General features: G+C 39.8%; 1 protein-coding gene across 2 annotated transcripts in view; it reads right to left on the bottom strand.

Moving 5' to 3' along the window:
- Pak3 (p21 (RAC1) activated kinase 3) overlaps positions 1-19,142 on the bottom strand; it is a 259,475-nt gene that overhangs the window by 114,413 nt on the left and 125,920 nt on the right.

Here is a 19,142-nt window from a genome sequence, read left to right as displayed (position 1 = left end):
TTTTCCCTAAAACCTTTACTGATTTCTCCTGCCTTTACAAGAAGCTTCAAATTTTTATAGGTGTCCTAAGCCATTTAAAAATCTACTTTTGAAAATCATCACCTCTTGCTCCCAAATCCATACTTCCTAGACTTTTGGCAGATCATACAAATTATGTCAAGTGTCTGCAGTGAGACAAAAGGCTGCACAATAGTATGTAAGTTCGAACTATAATGATGTAAAATGTGCCTCCCAACACAGAAGGGAAGGAGCATAACATTGTAATGGTTAGATTAAAGTACTGGGATTATGGGCTATTTTGTCCTCTACTTTTAAACTTTTTGAAAATTAAGATAAATGTATCCGTGCAAAAGTGAATGGCCGAAATGAATAATGATTCTTTCCGACACCTCTTTGACTTGATTTCCTCAACACTCCCTAAGAACCAACATTCATTTCTTCACAATTGTCACACAATGCATTTTAACACCCAAACTGAATTTCATCTGTTTTCAGATCCTATGAGGAAGAGCCACACAAATGATCTCTGGATTCACCAGAGATAATCACTCAGATAGCTGGGAAAGTGGGGGTGGGGTGAGAATTAATTCATTTTGAATAACATCGGGAACTGAAAGAGAACAATGATCAACCTCCGAAAAAATAAGGAAAAGGACGACGGAGACTCAATAAGCGACATGATCCAAACCGTTCTTAAGGATGACTTTGCAACATTTTCCTTCAATAAAAAAATACATATATATGCATACATAAGTATTGTATGAAGAAGTAGAACTGGCATTTATATTTAAATCTAAGTACAAAGTTCATGGATTTTTCTAATATGCTAAAGTGAAAATTAATTATGAAAATATGCACTGGCTTTATAGCCTTTAAAACACATCGTGGTGGTTACCTTCTAATGAAATATAGACTCCCTCTCCCATTCTTGATTAATTGGCTGAAATCAGAATGATTCTGCTTACAGTGACATTATAGATATCTTTTTAATTAACTTTGGGGTTAAAACAGTAGCTACATCCCATTGATTTTTTTATACATAATGCTGGAAATAATCTAAAAAATACTGATCTAAATGTCATTTACTTAATGGAAAAACATCTTATTTGTAAATCACATTTATGTCAGGTTCTTTCCAACTAAAATACTTAAAAAAATAAGGAAGCATAACAGGATTTTCCTGGTAGTGATTCAACTACGGTTTCTGAGGTATTGATTTAAATTGTAATTAAAAGGTATTTGATTTCACTCTAATCCTCACACATACCTCAGCTATAACTCGGAGCTATTTATGCAGTCACTTCACATGGTTATTTAAACATTTCATGTGTGTATTTCTTCTGTCCCCAGTGGTTATAGAAACTAAGTGTGGGGAGGGGCAAAATCCTATTAGGTACTTAACAAATGGAAGCATGGTAACGTCATTCAAACAAGGCTGTAAGCCCAGAAAGACATGGGTCCTCATGTAAAAACATGATAACCTATGTTATTCTTAATATCAAATGTTAGAGTTTTACCAATGCAGTTTGTTCTCCAAAATATAGAGCAAGAGGAAAAGGCTCTGAACTGTATAACCTTAATGTTTCGTCTCTGTGTAATTTTAGTCTTCCTAACTCCCACTATCTTCTTCTTATTTAGGTGTTGCCTTGGTTTAAGGATACAACTTTAATAACCACTTGGGATGTCTATTATATTTTTCAGATTGCAAACCTTCTTTGCCTTCTTCTTGTCACTAAATTCCCACAATACCCACAACAGTTTACCTCAGCATGCATTATGATCTGAATTTCATAGAATGGGCAATAGAATTCCAGGGCTTTGAAGTCACCAGCATATTGCTTGCGTCATAGAAATAAATGGTCATACATTTTTTTCAGATCCTCACAAATGCTCTCTAGATTCTTGGCTTCCTTCTCTATCTTCTAGGTCCTTTCTATCATACTAAAAGGCAATTTAAGAGTATGTTTGGGGGGTGGAAACATTGAGTGCTTCTTTTATATACAAATGGAGATAGTCACTTAGTTTTGATGGTACAACTAATATTTTTGGACATTGTGTTACTCAAAGTGATGTGCCATCAGCAAAGACTAATGTCACTCAAATTTTCCGTTTTAAGTTTGTGTTTCTGTGTGGGTTTCTAACAACCAAACCATGTTTATGATTTACAAGCCTATGATGTACAAGAGAAGAGAGATATACAAAGCAGGGCTTTTATAATGTAAGTAAACTAAAGTTAGTGTTTTCATTCCAGTCAAATCCCAAAAAACGGAAACATTGCACACTCTCATATACCATTGATGGGACTGACAAGTGAGTAAGACTTATCAAATTAAAAAGTGTACATGTGGGGTTGGGGATTTAGCTCAGTGGTAGAGCGCTTGCCTAGCAAGCGCAATGCCCTGGGTTCGGTCCCCAGCTCCGAAAAAAAAAAAAAAAAAAAGAAAAAGAAAAGAAAAAAAAAGTGTACATGTGACTTTAGCAATTCTAAGTCAAGAAAAATGTTTATAGATAGCTTCATGACAGCATACCAAGATATATGCTCAAGAATATTCATTGTTTAATATAATGTAAGAGCATAAATATCATATAAAATAGCTTAAATATTCCTCAGATAAAAATGATCACGTGGATTCCCATATGCTAAAATAAGACCACACCTTGACACATTTTTAGATGAAGAAAGAAATTGCAAGACAATATGTATGCTATTAATTTTATGTTTGTTAAAAAAGTGTGTGTGTGTATGTGTGGTGTGTGTGTGTGTGTGTGTGTGTGTGTGTGTGTTTACACTGAAATTACATGTGGCAAACTTGGCAAACTCAGAAGAAGGCTTGTGATCGTGGGAATAAATGGTATAAATTATGACCTCCAAGTATTCTCCTGGAATGGTCGGCAGCAGCAGCTGGTTAGCCACTCAATCCCAAGGAGAAGTAATCCACTCTTTGCAGTGGACTGAGTTAAGTTAAAAAGGTTGGTGTAGTCAATCCATTTACACGTTACAATTGTTTTATTGATGTGACTGTATAAAAAGAAACCAAGCATCTGTAAAGTTTGAATGCACTTCATTTTCATTTTCGCTTAAGTCGGGCTCTAAAAAGCTAAGAGTAGCTCCAACCTCACCACGTAGCTGAAGATGAGTTTGAGCTCCTGATCCTCTGCCTCTACTTTCAAAGTAATGGGATGATAAGCCCGTGTTAGCCTGACTAGCTTTGTTTGAATGAATTTAAATAATAACTATATACTGTATGTTGCTTGTAAAATCAGAATTAGAATCGAAAATATAATTCATGAGAGTGCTTGAAACAAAACCAATCAGCACCTTAACTATCCTGAAAGCTATCTGAAGGCCAAGCAGTGGTTCAAGTAGGGCAGTCAGAGATATGAGGAACTTAGAACATTCCTGAACAGAGACTGAACGCAGGAAAATAATAATAGGTAATCTACAGGCAGAAGTGGCCAGCATGTCTTGGCTTTCTTTACACTCCTACCTTAAGTTCCATGGCCAAAAACTGTTCCTAGTAGCTGATGCTAAGAGTTTGTAGCTCTTGGTCTTCACATTGTTTTCCAGAACAGATGCACTTATAATTTTTATTATTTATTTTTAGTTGTATGGGTGTTTTGCCTGTGTGTATATCTGTGTACCACTTTCATGCTTAGTGACCATGGTAACCAGAAGAAGGATTCATGTCCCCTAGAACTGGTGCTGCAGACAGTTGTAAGCTGCCACTTAGGTGCTGGGAATCAAACCCAGGTCCTCTGAAAGGTCCTAGGTGCTCTTAATCTTCAGCCCCCGGGTGCAGGGTGCACTTTTATAAACTAACCCCCTACCCCAATTTTCTCAGCAACTGGTGTCTAGGCATGAAATAGGAGAAAAGTGTCTAGTCCATCTCCACTCAGTTTCTAGGCACTACTATATCTTGCACTCACTATAACTGATCCTCTTTCTGCTTGCCCCCCTCTCTGCCCACTATATTAGCATCTGAAGCTCTCCTGAAGCAAGCACTTTTGTGGGTTGCATATGAAATAAATACAGGGAATTCAGATATGCCACAAAAGTGTCTCCAAAGAATAGAGACAGTGGGGCAGATAGAATCATGTGGTTAAGAACTCACCATCTTCTTGAAACCAGAGTTGTGACCCAGGACCCTAGAACTGGACAAACCCTTGAACAAGAGTCTGATTTCCCCAAGTATTAGTTTTCTTCTCTGTAAAACTCATGTTGCCTCTGCCAAGATCGTTGTGCAGATGTAAATGGCTAAGAACAAAAAAAAGCACACCTGATAGATTGAAGAAATGCACACATCCTTAATCAATTTGATGAGGCCACACATACACGTGATTCCTAAATGTGCATCTGGGAACAGAGCGTCTGGCCTAACCTTTGGCCATAATTAGGCCACAGTAGAGGCCTGTCTTGCAGAACCTGAGAGGATTCAGAAGTCCACTGCCTCTGCCCTCCTTCATTTCATGAGGGAGTCGGTGACGGAAAAGTAGAAGACAATTAAATCCAGGTGGCTTGGAGTGAATTAATAAGAGAAGTGGGCAGTTTCTCTCTTCTAATTTGGTGTTAATTACTCCTGCCTCCACTATGGTCATACATATCAAACCACATTATTTAATTGAGCCAATCTTTGATGTTTCTCCCAAGAGAATTAGGCATTCCTTTCCCAATCACTGCACTTGGAGAATCCAAGTTAATCTGCAAAGTTTTAATTCAGAAAACTTGGATTTTGTTGTTGTTGTTGTTGTTTGTGAGGGATTTGTGGTGTATGTGTTGTGTGCTTGTTTACATGCTCCCCTGGTGGGGGGAGAGACAGGGAAGAAAGAGGGAGGGGGAGGGGAGGGGAGGAAGAAGAGAGAGAGAGAGAGAGGGAGGGAGGGAGAGAGAGATCATCTAGGGGACAAAGAATCAATGAAAAAAATAGAAAACCAAAAAAAAATGTTTTTGGACCAGCTGGACTATGATGTCATATTTTCTCCACTCACCTGTGATTGGCTGCTCAGTTCAGCATCTGCTGAGAGCTAAAGGCTGATTATTTGCCAGAGATACAGACCTTTCAGGGAAGCTTTGAATCATTGCTGGTTGTCGTGACAACCTGGGCAGTGTCTGCTCCTGATAAACACATAATAAGGTTATCAGGAACAGAAGTGCCCCTATCCCCACACCCAATTATGTGAAATGATGAGCAGTGGGACATTTCTCTCCAGAGATGAAGGAGAAGGCTCATCAGTAGGCAAATCGTTGACCCCCTTTCCGACAACATACGCCACCCAACTCCTGAAGGTAGTGCATTTTCCAGCAGTTCCTCACCTACCATGACCAGGTCCCTCCTGAATCCACAGGTTGATTGTAAATCAGAGTCCTGAGAAATAGTGATGAAGAGGGGAACACTTCTGAAAGTTTCCACTAAAGTCAAAGAAAGTCAGGAGAAGTGAGCAGAATGTCAAGTTCATTAGTGATAGGCACATTGTTTTCAAAGGTGCATGACCAACATGGACATGGTTCAGGGTCCAAAATGGAAGGACATGGCCAAAACTGGTCACCAAAATCAGATGCAAAGGAAGTTCAGGATTGCTCTTGGTGTGCACGTTCCTTTTTGCCTGCTACCTTCCTTTTCCTGATCACAAGCCCCTACCCTGTGTTATGTTTGGACTTCAGATAATTTAGAAAGGGAAGATCGGCTGCATTTTTTTTAATGATATATCAGTCATTTATGATGAAGAAGTGGTTCCCATACCTATAAGACTTTAGAGATTTGTACTTGCTGGTCACTGCATACTGACAATATTAATCTATGCAAGAGATAAATCTAGGTACCTATATAAAAGAACGCTGGTATAAGCACTTTCAGACTATTTGTGGAAGAACTATACCTCGGGAAAGTGCTTTCATTTATTTACACAGGGTCTCATGTGACCCATGCTGGTCTCAAGCTCTGTACGCAATTAAGAATATCCTTGGATTTTTTTATTCTCTTGACTTAACTTCACTGGTGGTAGGATTCCTGTTGTATGTAATGCTGGGAACAGAACCCAGAGCTCTGTGTCTAACAGATAATCACACTAGCATCTGAGCTTCATCCTGAGCTCCAAAGGGTGTTATCAAAACTCTCCTCCTAGCAAACATTTTAATTGATTAAGTATTTGAAATAGTGTTGGGATCAAGGGAATTAACAAAAATACGCCAGCGCCCCTATGTATCCTTGACAAAATGTCTCTGATATTTTAATTTACAAAATATTTAAAATGTAGAAAATGGTTGCCTTCCTCTATACAAAAGAGAAACAAGCCGAGAAAGAAATTAGGGAAACGACACCCTTCATAATAGACCCAAATAATATAAAGTACCTCGGTGTGACTTTAACCAAGCAAGTAAAAGATCTGTACAATAAGAACTTCAAGACACTGAGGAAAGAAATTGAAGAAGACCTCAGAAGATGGAAAGATCTACCATGCTCATGGATTGGCAGGATTAATATGGTAAAAATGGCCATTTTACCAAAAGCAATCTACAGATTCAATGCAATCCCCATCAAAATACCAATCCAATTCTTCAAAGAGTTAGACAGAACAATTTGCAAATTCATCTGGAATAACAAAAAACCCAGGATAGCTAAAGCTATCCTCAACAATAAAAGGACTTCAGGGGGAATCACTATCCCTGAACTCAAGCAGTATTACAGAGCAATAGTGATAAAAACTGCATGGTATTGGTACAGAGACAGACAGATAGACCAATGGAATAGAATTGAAGACCCAGAAATGAACCCACACACCTATGGTCACTTGATTTTTGACAAAGGAGCCAAAACCATCCAATGGAAAAAAGATAGCATTTTCAGCAAATGGTGCTGGTTCAACTGGAGGGCAACATGTAGAAGAATGCAGATCGATCCATCCTTATCACCCTGTACAAAGCTTAAGTCCAAGTGGATCAAGGACCTCCACATCAAACCAGACACACTCAAACTAATAGAAGAAAAACTAGGGAAGCATCTGGAACACATGGGCACTGGAAAAAATTTCCTGAACAAAACACCAATGGCTTATGCTCTAAGATCAAGAATCGACAAATGGGATCTCATAAAACTGCAAAGCTTCTGTAAGGCAAAGGACACTGTGGTTAGGACAAAACGGCAACCAACAGATTGGGAAAAGATCTTTACCAATCCTACAACAGATAGAGGCCTTATTTCCAAAATATACAAAGAACTCAAGAAGTTAGACCGCAGGGAAACAAATAACCCTATTAAAAAATGGGGTTCAGAGCTAAACAACGAATTCACAGCTGAGGAATGCCGAATGGCTGAGAAACACCTAAAGAAATGTTCAACATCTTTAGTCATAAGGGAAATGCAAATCAAAACAACCCTGAGATTTCACCTCACACCAGTGCGATTGGCTAAGATCAAAAACTCAGGTGACAGCAGATGCTGGCGAGGATGTGGAGAAAGAGGAACACTCCTCCATTGTTGGTGGGATTGCAGACTGGTAAAACCATTCTGGAAATCAGTCTGGAGGTTCCTCAGAAAATTGGACATTGAACTGCCTGATGATCCAGCTATACCTCTCTTGGGCATATACCCAAAAGATGCCTCAACATATAAAAGAGACACGTGCTCCACTATGTTCATCGCAGCCTTATTTATAATAGCCAGAAGCTGGAAAGAACCCAGATGCCCTTCAACAGAGGAATGGATACAGAAAATGTGGTACATCTACACAATGGAATATTACTCAGCTATCAAAAACAACGAGTTTATGAAATTCGTAGGCAAATGGTTGGAACTGGAAAATATCATCCTGAGTGAGCTAACCCAATCACAGAAAGACATACATGGTATGCACTCATTGATAAGTGGCTATTAGCCCAAATGCTTGAATTACCCTAGATCCCTAGAACAAACGAAACTCAAGACGGATGATCAAAATGTGAATGCTTCACTCCTTCTTTAAATGAGGAAAAAGAATACCCTTGGCAGGGAAGGGAGAGGCAAAGATTAAAACAGAGACTGAAGGAACACCCATTCAGAGCCTGCCCCACATGTGGCCCATACATATACAGCCACCCAATTAGACAAGATGGATGAAGCAAAGAAGTGCAGACCGACAGGAGCCGGATGTAGATCGCTCCTGAGAGACACAGCCAGAATACAGCAAATATAGAGGCGAATGCCAGCAGCAAACCACTGAACTGAGAATAGGTCCCCTATTGAAGGAATCAGAGAAAGAACTGGAAGAGCTTGAAGGGGCTCGAGACCCCAAAAGTACAACAATGCCAAGCAACCAGAGCTTCCAGGGACTAAGCCACTACCTAAAGACTATACATGGACTGACCCTGGACTCTGACCCCATAGGTAGCAATGAATATCCTAGTAAGAGCACCAGTGGAAGGGGAAGCCCTGGGTCCTGCTAAGACTGAACCCACAGTGAACTAGTCTATGGGGGGAGGGCGGCAATGGGGGGAGGGTTGGGAGGGGAACACCCATAAGGAAGGGGAGGGGGGAGGGGGATGTTTGCCCGGAAACCGGGAAAGGGAATAACACTCGAAATGTATATAAGAAATACTCAAGTTAATAAAAAAAATGTAGAAAATGATATTGGTCTAACATTAATAACTCAAACACCAATCTTATTCAGAATTCATCATTGTTGACATGTCCTCCTATGTGAAATATTTTATTAGCTCATCTGGAAATCAATTAATCTATTCATGGGTTATATGAATGTCAATGTATTTTTCAGACCCACCTAATTTGAAAAGGGCAAAAACCTGAGTTTAAATCTGCCTGGGATTGAAAGGATAGAAATTAGCATGTTTTAAGAATAACTAGTTTTGTCATTATTCTGAGTGGGACTATTGATAAATAAAGCCAGATGTAACTTTAATGAAAACACTGTTTTCCCCAAGGCTACACAGCACTTGTGAAACGTCACAGGGTTCCCCCTCCTCCCTTAGGTAATACCACCTTCTTACCAATGATCCCAGACTCATTTTGCTATTGCGATTTATGACCAAGGATGCTCTATGGCTAAGTCACACAAGAAACCTGATCTTGTAAGACTATAGACTTGTTTCTGATATTATTGGGCTATTAAATTTTCAACAAAGCAAGTGAAATGACAAAAACTAGACTTATCACACTTATCAGAAGTTAACCTTATCTCCTTGACTTTACCTAGAAGCACACAGTGTGACTAAAACCGCATGATTTATATAGCAGATGCCTAATAAATTCTCAGCACATTGACATGGGATTCTCTTAGTGCTGCATATGGGGACAAAAATCTGGGGAGTACTGTTGTATAAAATTTCGGCATAGACTCTTGTAATTAAATTGCTACATTCAAATTCCAGTTTTACTGCATTATAGTTCAAGAACCTGGACAATATTTTTGGTCCCTTTCAACTTTTTCTCATCTGTGGAATATAATCCTCCTTCTTAGAGTAGTTGGGAAGATTAACTTAAATGCTCATAAGGAAATAACAGTGTTACAGTTCTGGTTCTCAACCTCCCTGCGCAGGAGAAATTACCTTTGTAAAATGCTGTTGCCTAGGCCCTATTGCTAAACATTGTGATTTAATTTGATGACATATATCTGAGCATCCAAGCTTTTCAAAATCCCCTCAGGTTCTAATCTTCTCAGATTCTAATGTGCAGCAAAATTTGGGAACCGTTACATTAGGGATTTCATTGCTTAAGGATGATTGATCTTTCCTCTAAGAGGTTCATGGGTAATCTCTCCCTATCTCTCTTTCAGTGTGTCTGACTTTTACAAGGCCACGAAGTAGAATGGGGGACTTTTCTCATGAGGCAGGCATTTAAATTCCTTTCTCTCTGAGCTTTCAAGGCTTTTTCCTTATTGAGTCAACCAGATAGCTTGCTGGAGTAATAGAACTTTAAAACTAATAGTATACTTTTCCTCCGTGTCGTTAGCAATGTGATGGTGACATTGAACAAAATCAGAGTTGTATTCCTCTTTCTTTTCCCTCTTCCCACACATAACTCAGTGCCACTTCAAATTAAGTGGCCTCAAATGTGAATTCTAAAACAAAGTTAATAATACAAAGGCAGCATTGGCTGACCATCACAGATGTGTTTAATGGATGGTGATGTCAATGTGGTGGTGTTCTGTATAATTAAGCACCTGTCGTACCTCACAATCAATCCATATTTTGCTACAAAGCAGGAACTTACAGCCAATTTCTTTCTCCAGTGTTCATTTGCTAAGATGGCTGGTGGCGGAGGGACAGTCAAACACTTTGCATTTCCCACCTCTTTTAATCATCCAAGAGCACACACTCTCTAATTAGTAAATAATAAAGAGTAAGCCACTGGTGACTTTTAAAGATTATGTAGAAATTTCAAATATGTTTGTGGCGAGTTTTGAAACCATTCCTGCTGCCAATATGTGAAATTTACCGGATTCTGACTTGCTAGGATAAAGTTTACTGCCAAAAAAGGAAATAGGGCATGTTGCTAAGCAAATTAATATTATATACATTGGAAAGCGTCAGCCTGCTAGGGGAGTAGCTAACATACGGTTTTTAAGCGCCACTCTAAGTGCACTTTGCATTCAAATGACCAATATGCTAATTACAGCCCTTATCTGTTTGTTCTGGGCCTTAAGAGCCTCAGCAGCTCAACGCACAGACTGCACCCAGCAGTTTGACTGCAGGTTTTTAGAAATAATAACATGGCATTTCTTTCAGCATATTTTCAAATTCAAGCTTCTTACAAATCAAGATTGGCCTTTCCCCTTTTCAGGGAATTAGTGAGGCTTAACGGTGTTCACTATGGTGCAGCGCCCCTCCACACCCCTTTGAACAAAGGCTCTTCCTCTGACTGGAGCACAGCCTGTTGGGGCAGATTTCCATGGCAATTTGCGGGTCTCTTTTGAAAGACATGGGGCGTCTTTGTAAATGGGATTGGTGGATGGCAGGGGGTAGAAAGGGTATACTTTCCCACTAATCTTAGGATTGTCTTTGACCCTTTTTAATTTTCACCACCCTTGTAAGGCTAGAAAGCAGCTTTGTCCAATTGAAAGCACACACGGCCAATTCAGTTCTTAGGAGAAAGGCAGAGAAACAGAGCACCATTCTCCCTGTTCTCACCCAAAATGATCCAGCCCTTACCAGAAATATATTAAGAGGAGGTGCACCCAGGGTTTATCAGTCATTCCCATTCCTTGCTGTATTTAAATTTGCCTCAAGGGGTGGGGCTCTTCTGAAAGTATGCCATTCTATACTCGACATAGCTTTCACATTTTGTCCTTTCTGAACGAGGATGACAGTAAAAACATGCTGAAGTGACTAAGGCCTTAGCCCTACACAAAGAACTATAGACAAATGAAGACTGCTGGGAGCAGGAAAAGTGGCCCTCCCTAAGGTAGAGCACACCAATCAGTTTGTCCAGTGTCAAATGGTCAGCCCTGAAAACATAAATACAAGAAAATGTTACATGGACTCGACAGGCTATATTTGGGAATGTGTATGCATAGACAAATACATGTAGATGTGCAATAGCAATTGGCAAAAAAGAGAGACCACATTTGAAGGAAAGCTGAGAGGGGTGTGTGGGAGGATTTGTAGGGAGGAAAGAAAAGGGAACATTGTAATTAAATGACAATCTCAAATATAAACAAAATGTTCACCCTTTCTCTTCTTAGAATTGTTTTAGTAAAATGTAAACTATCCAGACACATTTAAAAAATTACTTGAGTACATTCTACATTTTAGAAAGCTGTCTCTTTCTTTCTCCCTCTTTCCCCACTTCTTTGCACCCGACCCCCCAAACTAACATCATCAGACTTTCTACTCTTTATGAAACTGACCCAGTAGACTTAATACCTAAAAAAAATTGAGATTAGTCATATTAACAATAACATGCCCTTTCCTTCCAGCGCTCTGTTCTTCTTTTCAGGGACATCTTTGAGATACCAAAAGCCCCAATGAATCACTACCCTCTCCTGGGTCTGGGAAGGAGGCAACCTGATTGACATTTTTCCAGGACTGTCTTAGAGCTTTCATTTCTTGACTTCTGGTATTCGCTTGTTTGCAGAGGATCTTCCTGGAATGGAAAGTGATACTTGGATCCAAGAATGAACTGTGCATATTAAAATGGAGCTGTAACTGCAGGCATTGGGGGAGAACACGGAAAGATTGTTTAGAGAATAAGGTGGCAAATGATGCAATTGAAGATGGGTGCGGTGGCACTAGTTCATAAATCTAGTTAGGCAGAACAGAAAATCAGAAGGAAAAAATACAAAACATGGGAAGGAAGACTTCCTCATTCCAGAGTCAGGGTGAAGCCCCTCACCAGAGGAGAAACCAGAATTCCCACCCAATTAGCATTTACTATAAGACTGCAATAGATAAGTCTCTCTCTCTCTCTCTCTCTCTCTCTCTCTCTCAAAGTATTCATATTTCATCCTCTTTACAATAGTTACATAGAGGATTTGGGTAGTTTTTCAAGTCATTACTTACTAAAAATGATTACTAAAGAATTTAAATGAGATCACAGGTAGTTCCTGGGCAAAATTCCTAACAAAATTACATTTACGCAGCCTTGGGTGTGGCCTATTTTGCCTATCCACATCTCTTAAACTTCATTCTTCATTCTTAAGATCTATGCTTTTCTTTGTGGAGGCTTCTATTAAACTTCGTTTGATTCACACTGGCTTAACCTAAAGTTCTTTTCTTTGCTGAAGCCAAGGCTCTAGTCACATTTAAATGATTAAGGGGACTCCTCGGGCTGCTGGAGGCAACAGTGTGCATCTGTGTCTCTACTGTGGCTGACATCAGCACTTAGGAGGTGGAGGCAGAATGATGGGAGGTTTGAGGCCATCCTGGGCTACTTAGTGAATTCCAGTCTCAAGTATTAAAACACCAACCAAAGAAAAGGGTTCTGCCCTCTCTAAAACGTTGGTTTCCAGGCACACCACAGACAGCATACTCAGTAACTTACAACACCTTTCAAAGTCAGGCTTCTGTATTTATACGAGTGCAAAAAGGGTGCTTTTTTTTTTAAATAACTCCAACAGGCTGAAAAACAAAGCTAAAGTTTTTAATTAAACATAAATGTTAAGGTGCCTCACGGAGCTTAGGACCCTCAGTTTTTAGTCAATTCCAATTTTACCATATTAGTAGTCTAGGCTAGTCTTTATTTCAGAGCATCTGTTTTTGCTGCCTTGAATTTTGATACCTTCCCATTTAGAAGGCTGGAGGAGACAGTGGGGACAGGGAATAATCTCATAGCAATTTTAGCTCAATCCTTGGGTATCTGATTAAAACAGACTGACTGAAATGAAAAACTGTTTTCCAGCCTGGAGACTTTGATAAGGTATGATATAGTGCTTTACTTTTCAAAAGAGCATTGTCATTTAAAATAATCAAAGTTTCTTGATTACTATTACTGCATATGAATTGTATAAATAGTTTTGTTACATTTTTACATATATGTAAGGGTATTTGATAATATTTCCCTTTAATTATGAAAAATAGTTATGCTTCCCTTCCCTGTGGTCCCTTTTCTAATTCCTTGAAGTCCGACTGTTTTCAAAATAGCATCCAAGAAAAATTCAGCACTTAAAGATAACACTTTTGGGTGACCTGCTCATACTGAAAATAAAATACATTTTCTTCTTTGGAGAATCTCTCCCTGGCCCATTTTCGGTAAATGCTATTTCTATATTGACCAACCCAGAGAAACGAACTTGGTCAACTACTTTCTAGGTCCTTTGCAAAACTCACAAAAAATAAGAAGCATTTATTTTTCAAACAATTTATTGTACCAAAAGGTATCAAGAAAGCACAAAACAAAATATAAAACATCTCTCTCTCTCTCTCTCTCTCTCTCTCTCTCTCTCTCTCTCTCTCACACACACACACACACACACACACACACACACACATACACACACACACACACGACTTCATCAAAGGATATAGTTTCAAATTTTATGAATCAGACAAAGAAATTACAGAATACCCTAGGGAATGGAGGAGTCCATTAGTCAACCCAAGGTCGTTCACATCTAAGCCATCCACAAGTTTGACACTGGAGCTTGTCAGTTACTAAAGCAGAAAGTACATGGATCCCATCCATTCACATCCACAGAGGAAGTCGGCCATATGGAAGTAACCTGGGGGAGAAACGATCTCATATATAGCTTGGGCTGGAGTACACTATGGAAATCAGTAAGGAAAGAAGATGCAGAGGCTGTGTAGTGCGTGTTTGAAGCTGCCTCACAATTGGGGGACTGAGCATTTATAGCCCATGCTTAGTGTCATTTCATTTAACAGTTCATGACTTTCCTTAAGAATTCATTAGACTATTGAGTCAATAATATTTTAAGTACATTAGGTCATATGTGACAGAGTGACATGTCACTAAGCTGGCTTTTCTACAAATCTACTCAAACAGACCTAGCTCCTAGCCCTTCTCATGCTTAGAAATACAGCTATTTCTGGAAATGGGAATATGCATGAAAGAAACATTGGACATATACAATATTATACAATATGCAATATTATAACCCACAGTGGACATTTCATGGCATATTTGAATGCGCCAATCAGCCTGGCATATTATGAGTCTGGCATATTACAGTTTCAAGCTGTAAACTGGGTTTGGTGGCACACCCACGGAATTCTAGCACTTAGGAGGCAATGGCAGGACTATCAGTTTGAGACCAGGGTGTGATACATGCTTGAGACCCTTTATCCATAAACAAATATTTATAAGATAATTAAAAATAGAACTTAAAAGAGAGTTTCAGTGGGGGTATCCTTCATGGATAGATACCACTGCTCCCAGAGCCCATAGTGATTAAATGACAATGTCAGTGCCAGGGGTGTGCCACTCTATGAGTTGTTCAACATGGAGAATTTAGAGGCTTCAAAAGTAGGACAAGCAATTACTATTCTTACTAGATGCCCAGAAGCACTAGATATTTAAGACCCCTCCCCTCTGTTTTGGTTCTGGGACATAGAGAAATCAAAGAGCAATTCTGTCCATTAGAAGCTTCTTCCTTCCCTATTGACCAACTTCCATAGAGCTCGAAGGTGCTATGCAGTGTGCTGGGGGTGAAAAGTCATAGATAAGTTGACTAGCTGTGAAACCTGAGAGCTGAAGAAAAAACCTTCGAGGCAGGATGTGTGCACTGTTTCAGCCACGGTATGACTATATGTAAACAACCAACTACTTTCTGATTGGATTTGAGGCACGGAAGAGAAATGTTCCACAGGAAAGAAATTGTATCTGATACTGAAAACCTGGTTTAAAAAAAAGTGCATACAGTCGATCCTGGTAGGGAATCTATTAATGTTGTTTTGTAATGTGGATATGCTGTGAAAACTGCTTTTTAAAATATTTATGTTTATACCCACAAATCCATGGTGATCATAGCTGGGGTTAAAGAAGTTTCTGTAGGCAATGATACAAACAGACTTAGAACTGGGCAAAGTGGTGAGAATAAGTGTCCCTGGAGTGCTTAGTCATAACTGGAACAACTACATAACCTGCTGCAATGCTCAAGAAATACCACAGAAGAAGGGACAGAAAAAATTTTGGAGTTGGAGGATGGGAAGAAGAGCAGTGCTGAAAAACAGTGCGTTTTGGACATAGCATAGCCATTTTACTTCTGAACTCACAGCAGCTGTTACACCTGCATGGGATCTACACAAAATGGGGCCTAGCAATATTTTATCCTCGGTGTGGGGAGCTCCTGAGACCCCATTACTCCCCGAGGAGCTGTTGGCAGTATGTGCATGCCCAGGGAGGGGGTAATTTTCATCAGCAGTGTATTCACTGGCGAGTTGCCCGTGCTCCATTGGGTAGTTTGTTTGCTTGTTATTGAATTGCTTGAGTTTGTTACACATATATTGGATATTAAAACCTTGATCAGATATAATATGAAAATGCTTTTTCCTTTTCCACATATTGTCCCTTTGCTTTGTTAATTGTTTCCTTTTCTTTCCAGAAGATTTATTTTATTTTTTTCTTTTGGTTTGATGTAGTACCATTTCTCCAGTTTTGTTAATGTTGCCTGGAAAAACTCATGGCCCAATCGATGTCATAGAGCATTTCTCCTATATTTTCTTCTGGTATTTTACAGTTTCAAGTTTTATTTTCAAGCCCTTAATCTACTTTAGCTTGATTTTCATTTAAGACAGAATGAGGGTATAGTAGAATGCCTTAGTCACTGTTCTATTACTGTGAAGAGGTACCATGCTGGTAACCCACCTAGGTCCAGGATCAGACGAAGGAGGCACACAGTGAGAGAACCAGACAGCTATTATCCTCCTATGGCCTTCATGTGCTCATACACACATGAGCCATGCACACACACACACACTCATGCTCATATATGACACATCTAGATTACGGTCATGCACATAGGCACACACATACTTTGAATGAGCACAGGGTTCTCAGTGGAGGATTTACAGAAAGGACTGAGGGAGCTGAAGGGTTTGCAAGCCCATAGGAAGAACAACAATACCAACCAACCAGACCCCTCAGAGTTCCCAGGGTCTAAACCACCACCCAAAGACATGGGGGACGGGCATGGCTCCAGCCACATATGTAGCAGAGGATGGCCTTGGTGGGCATCAATGGAAGGAGAAGCCCTTGGTCCTGTGAAGGCTTGATGCCCCAATGTAGGGGAATGCCGGAGTGGTGAGGTGGTAGGGGATAGAAGAGGGGAGCTCTAGAGGGGAAACCGGGAAAGGGGATAATGTTTGAAATATAAACACATAAAATATTATATATTTTAAAAAGTTTTTAAAAAAAAGAAATAAAAATAAAAAGATCAATTTTGTGCTATTGATTATTCTTATTGGTTTTCATTCATTTTTGCTCCCCTCTTCATTATTTGCTTTTTATACTTCATGCTTAGTTTGTTCTTTTTCTGTATTACTAAGTTGTATTAGGTGGTTTATTGGAGATCGTTTTTATGATATATTCATTTCTTGCTATAAGCTTCCCTTTATGAACTTCTTCTTTATATAATGTATGTCTGCAATAAGTTTGGGCATGTTGGGTATTTATTTTCACTTGATGAAGCCTAGTTTTGTAATGGAAGTTCCCACTCCAGGAACTAATCAATCAGCACCTCTGGTTAAAGGAAAATGGAGGCTACTGCTGGGAGTAGCTTTGGTAAAATGCACAGATGGTTCCAACTCAGTACAAGGGGTGTCCATTTTGGTGTTGGCCATACTTTGTCATCATAGCACTGAAATTATACCTGGAAAATATGTACAATAATATTCTGTCTTATCACTTTCCATCACCATAGATTTGTCTCTCTGGCATTGTCCTTCTTCTCATAGAGACTTTTGCCACCTGCATATCATCTTATAGAAACAGATTTGCTGTGGTGGTGGCAGTGGTGGCAGTGATGGTGGTGCTGGCAGTGGCGGCAGCAGTGTTTGAATTTCAACTGTTGTTGAACAGGAAACTTCCAATGTATAATGCTTATGTTCCAGTACAAATACCCGTTCCATTGTCAATATTCCCAAATTCCAGAATGTTCCATAAACCAGTCTTTCATGTAAGTCCTGCCAAACTTTATGAAAAAAGTCTATCATCAATTAACATGAGACCCTTAGCTCATATATTTTGTTTTAGAAATATTAATGTGGATTCTACAAGTTCCCTCTCCCCACTCTTGGGCATTTTATCAAAAGGTCTCTCCCTTTGAGTCCTGAGATTCTCTCACTTCCCAGGTCCCTGGTATATTCTGGAGGATACCCCATCTTCTACCTTCCACCTCCCATTTCTCACCTCCGGAGGTTACTTATTTCCATTCATTCTACTGGCCCTTGGGGCTTCACTCCCACTCTCCCCCAGTACTTAATCATGTTCCCCCTTTCTCCTGCCCCTCCCGTCTCCCACCCAGTTCCCTCCTTCCCTCCACCCTCTTCTTTCTTCTCCCTCCCAACTAGGATTGAAGTATCACTAGTTCTGTGAATTGTATCCTGGATATTCTGTAATTTTTTGGCTAATATCCACTTATTAGTGAGTACAAAGACAGGGCATCAATCAAGTAGAGAGATGGGGTTGTCATCCCACAGTCAAAAACTTTGTCCTGGAATAGTTTCTGTCTAAAAGAACTGCAGGGACAAAAATGGAGAAGAGACTGAGAGAAAGGTGGTCCAGTAACTGGCCCAAATTGGAACCTAACTCAGGGGAAGCTCCAGGGCCTGACTATTATTGATGCTATGGTGTGCTTACAGACAGGAGCTGAGCATGACTGCCCTCCAAGAGGCCCAACAAGCTGCTGACTGAGACAGAAGCAGGTACTAACACCCAACCAATGGACTGAAGTTGGGGATCCCTGTGGTTGAATTAGGGAAAGGCTGGAAGAAGCTGAGGATGAGAGTGACTCCATAGGAAGATCAGCAGTCTCAACAAACCTTCCTTGGACACTAAGCCAGCAACCAGACAGTTTGCAGCAGCTGGTCTGAGGACCCAGACACATATACAGTAGAGGACTGTGTGGTCTGGCCTCAATGAGAGAAGACTCACCTAACCCTTGAGAGACTTGAGACCCCAGGGACTGGGGAGGCCTGCTGGGGTGTAGGGGGTGTGGGAATGGGGACATCCTCTTGGAGATGGGTGAGGAAGAATGGGATGAGGAACTGTTGGAGAGCAGAATGGGAGGGGGATAATGACTGGGTTGTAAAAAAAAGGGTAAATATAATAAAAAATAAATATAAATGTTATTGATTACTGAATACTTTTTATAATCCCACTGAAATTATTATAGTCTGCCGCATTTGTAAAATTCTTTTAAAAACCTGAATTATGAAGCTTATTTTGACCCTAAGGCTTTTGAGTAAGAGACTGGGAAATTATTTCTATTACAATTTTATAGATAAAGAAATTGACTTTTGGAGATATTCAGAGATAGCCATGGCCAGAAAGCTAGACAGTGGTGATATCTAAAGGAGACTGGGCATCTTTGAGGTGGTATGGCTAGAGACTTTCTGACTTCAAATTCTCTGCAAGATGTGATGGTTGAGCTTAACTTTCAAATTGACAGAATTTAGCATGATCTAGCAGCTGCACCTTTGGGCATGTCTGTGAGGGCATTTTCAGAGAGAACTAACCAGGAGAAATATGCCCTTATAGTAG

This window comes from Rattus norvegicus, chromosome X, assembly GCF_021556685.1.
Source record: "Rattus norvegicus strain SHRSP/BbbUtx chromosome X, alternate assembly SHRSP_T2T, whole genome shotgun sequence".
Lineage (NCBI taxonomy): Eukaryota > Metazoa > Chordata > Mammalia > Rodentia > Muridae > Rattus > Rattus norvegicus.
Note: the sequence above shows the minus strand (reverse complement) of the source record. Positions and strands in the feature narration are given on the sequence as shown.